General features: G+C 38.8%; 1 pseudogene; it reads right to left on the bottom strand.

The window, feature by feature from the left end:
* Window positions 1-247: 247 nt before the first annotated feature.
* LOC127623428 (uncharacterized) lies at window positions 248-368 on the bottom strand (annotated as a pseudogene).
* Window positions 369-4,281: the final 3,913 nt, after the last annotated feature.

Raw genomic sequence — 4,281 nt, forward strand, 5'->3', positions numbered from 1 at the left:
AAAAAATGTTAGATTAATTCAGATTCAACTTTATTGTCATTATGCATAGTACAGGTACAGAGCCAATGAAATGCAGTTGTTTTTGCATATCCCAACTAAGCTGGGGTCAGAACGCAGGGTCAGCCATGAAACAGCACCCCTGGAGCAGATAGGGTCAAGGGCCTTGCTCAAGGGCCCAACGGTGGTATTTTGGCAGTGCTGGGGCTTGAACTCCCGACCTTTCGGTCAATAGCCCAGAGCCTTAACCGCTAAGCAGTCGAGATTCCCACATTTGGGGAATTCGAAAGGGTCAGCACAGCCGAATTGCAATGGCCGAGCCTCGCCCTGGATAAACCACCTTCTAAGTGTCTCCCCTACCAGGTAAGTATGATAGTATCATCATCATGCAACATATTTAGGATATCTTTATTCTGGCTTCTTGCTGGTGTGAGGTGGAAAGGGCAGGGAGTGGGGTACTGACCCTTAAGCAGTCTCTACTCTGTTACTGATGCCTCTTAACAGCCCCTTGGGTGTTATTAAAGCTGCCATTTTAAAGCGTGACATGAAAACATATGGATTACTCTGAAAGAAATGATCAGCCATTGATCTCTGTGGACAAATTCTCTTTTTTCCATTTAAAGACTCCATGGCTCTTAAAAAACTATACACTCCCTTTAAAATATACCACGTAAACCCTAGTTCCAGCCAAAGTACTATTCACTACAGTGTTACTGCTGTAGAATTATATTAAATTATGTGAAGTGTGTAATTTTTGCATTACTAGCGGATTTGAAAACAAAAAACAAACAATAAAACATCAATTATCAAATTCAATAGAATATTAATTATTGTCAAAGATAATCATTAATTATTCAAATTAATGGAACGTTGATTAGAATTAACACTATCTTACTGATCCTTCAAATTCAACAATCATCAAAGTTAATTGTCAATTATCAAAATCAATAGAATATTAATAAGGATTAATATCGCCGGGGCACCACCCTGGAATCAGGGACTAAAAACCAGACAGTATAACAGTCTCAATATTAGATTGTTCTCTTCTCAATGTCTGGAGAGCATCAATATTCAAAAGGAAACAACAAAGGCTTGAATCTGAGCACTGGCATCCCCTGCCAGCCTTTGACACAGGTGTATGCAAACCAAGCCTAAACACTTCTCTATGAAATATAACAAAGTTTATTGATGCAATAATATAAATTAATAATCAATACAATGCAGTTGATTAACTTCCGACATCAACTACAAACTAAACAGTGACATGATTAGATACAGTAACCAAAATAAGTATATAACACATGAGGAAGGTGTGTGTGTGTGTGTGTGTGTGTGTGTGTGTGTGTGTGTGTGTGAGTGTGTGAGGAGTGACTTGCACAAAATGGCGGACGTGACTCTCATGGTGTCTGCCCATTTACCGCATGTCTCCGCTTGTACGATAACTTGGGGACAAAGCTGAGCTGTATCACAAAGTTATCCACTAGCCAAATGTTTGTGAGGGGTCACGTGTGTGTGCGGTTAGTACGACAGAGAGAGAGAGAATAAAGTGGCGGCGCCAAAGCCTAGTTTATCACTCAGAGAGTGAATGGCTCATAACCCGTCCTGCAGTGTTTGATTCGCTAATGGATAAATTCTGCCGGTCTAATCTGCGATGGCGTAAATACACAACAGTCCAACGTGGTTGAATTACAACACAGCAAAATCTTATTTGTGATAGCAGTATGTTACATTAATACCTTGAGTATTATTAGCAACAATGAGCAGACTCTGCGGTCCGTAAACTGTATAAGCAATAACCTTGATTCACAAGAATAACACACCTAAATATTCTATCTCTGCCCAGACGTTAACCTCTTACATGGATCACATGAGGATGCATGTAGAATGTGTCTCCATCCGTCCTTTAACTCCGATTCGGTTCCTTAAGGCTCGGGTGATAACGGGAAGCAGTTTCCTCGCTTTGTCGGCTCTGTCGGTACGGCTGCTGATTCTCGGCAGGCTGGCCAAGAAATCAGCGATGTCGACTTGGTTGTAGTGGGAAGAGAAATCTGCAGGCAAAAGGATGAAGATGCGGACTGCTCGGCGGTCTCCTTCGGATCCGTGTTATCTCAACATGTCCCGTGAGAGAGAGATTGTATGGCCGCAGTTTCAAGTCGTACGTTACTTCCTTGTGCAAAGAGGCTACACCTGAGAGCATGGATGAGCTGAGTCTATGCATGGCAAGCAAAGTCACTGGAAGTGATGCTCAGAAGGATCTTTGAGGTATTTCCACTCCCGATGACATCATGTTTGAGGGGCGTTCTCTTGAGCGCCTCATCCAATAAGAGTTGAGAGTTCGATCCTTTGGAATTGCACACAGTTGTAAAGTTTGTAGTCTGTTTTGTACTTTGTAAATTTGTAGTCTGTTTTGTACTTTTCATTGTACTTTTGTTTTTGTACCCTTTGTTTGATTTTGGTGGTTTTTATCAGTAAGATTTATGTCTTTATGTTTGTGGGCCTCAGTCAGGCTTTACAACTGTATTAGGCCTGCCTTTGTCTTGTATCTGAATACATGAGGCCCAACAATGTGTCCCATATAGAATCAATATTGGACGTGATTTGTCCCATAAACTGGTCAGATGGCATCACAGTGAAATCATACATTTAACATTTTTCATATGCTAGGTAAGGGGTTCAGCATTGTGCTGAAATGTGCTAATACTGTGGCGGGTGCAGTAAGGGACCATCTGAAAAGACCCCACTTTGTGTTTAAACTGTGAATTATTAATGAAGAAAAAAAAAAAGTTCAATATAAATGTTCAATGCGATGTACAAAATTACCAATATCCAACAATGTATGAATACTATTACTGAGTCATAAAGACAACAAGTATAGGTGAAGGAAAAAAATAAATAATATAAAAACGTAAATAACAAAAACATAAAACTATACTGCATATAAACCAACACAAATCACAGATGTATTCAAACAGTACATCAAATAAAGATAAATAATCAAAGAAAAAAAAAAGATATATATTTTTTATAAGTCATGGGTAGGGAAAGTTCTCATCATATAAGAAAGGATCTACATTTTTTATTATTAATAACTCAAAAAGCATATATTGCTTAAACTGAGAAGGATGTGGTAAGGGATCATCTGGATACATGGTCAATTCCTTGGTATTATTCATCTTCAATGTAGTATTACTGACCAGTATTGCCACTCCTTATGTGCATATTGCACCTAAGGGGGGCACCAGAAACTCCATCGGCTGCCTATCTCCCTATTTTACACAATCCAATGTTGGCAGGTATGCTGTAACCGTGTCCCTGTGATTGCTAGTAAATAGTTTTTGAATACCTAGATGCCTCCATAGATCTTAACCTACATGTGGCCATACATTTAGCTATAAAATGAAACATGACAGAAAGATCTTTTAAAATAAGTTGTAATAAATAGTGGAGGGGGTGAATCCAAATCTTCTGCTCAAGTCTCTATTCACTCTACCATAGCAGCATGAATCATCAACTCTGTGTGTGGGTGTATTGACGAGAAAGGGACAGAGAGAAAGTCACAGTGTCTGTTTGTGTACACATATGTGTTTGTGAGGCTTGTAGGTGGGGAGTATAGTCACATTAGTGAATGTGTCTATCATAACACTAACATTAACACGTATTTTCAGTTCCTTTTTGGCAAATCAGGAAGGCTGTTCTCTTGCTAAAAGCTTAGAAACCAAGGCAATCTTGTTGTGTCATGTTATTCAGAGTGTGCTGTTCATGGGTACTCTTCTTCGGACACTCTTATTGTGAAATTCTTTCACATTCGGTGTGCCTGAAGGTTTTCGGCATGGACTCGCTTCAGTGACCAATAGCAATCTTGTAATTTCATCTGTTACACCATCTATGTGGGCTTCTTGATCATCTCCCATTCTGTTAGTTGTCATTTCTACCACCACTCTCCATCCTTACCTTCTCTCTTCCACTCATTAAACCATGTCTTCCTTGCAAATCTTCTCTTAATTTTGCATGTAAAATAATAATAATCATCTCTGATCTCTGATTACATACATCACTGTTACTGCTGATGTTTATAAAATGCAAAACATTTTTAAAATATAGTTCTACATTTGTATCTCACAGTATATGCCACATTTCAAGTGGAATGCTTGTTATTTTAGTCAATCTTCTCTAGTAGCTGAACTTTGGATGCACAACTCAATTTTAAAATGGGGTTTTATTCTGACAGCTGTTTAAATAAAATTACAAAAATGATGATCGATGTATTAAAACGAATTGTATTAA

This window comes from Xyrauchen texanus, chromosome 29, assembly GCF_025860055.1.
Source record: "Xyrauchen texanus isolate HMW12.3.18 chromosome 29, RBS_HiC_50CHRs, whole genome shotgun sequence".
NCBI lineage: Eukaryota > Metazoa > Chordata > Actinopteri > Cypriniformes > Catostomidae > Xyrauchen > Xyrauchen texanus.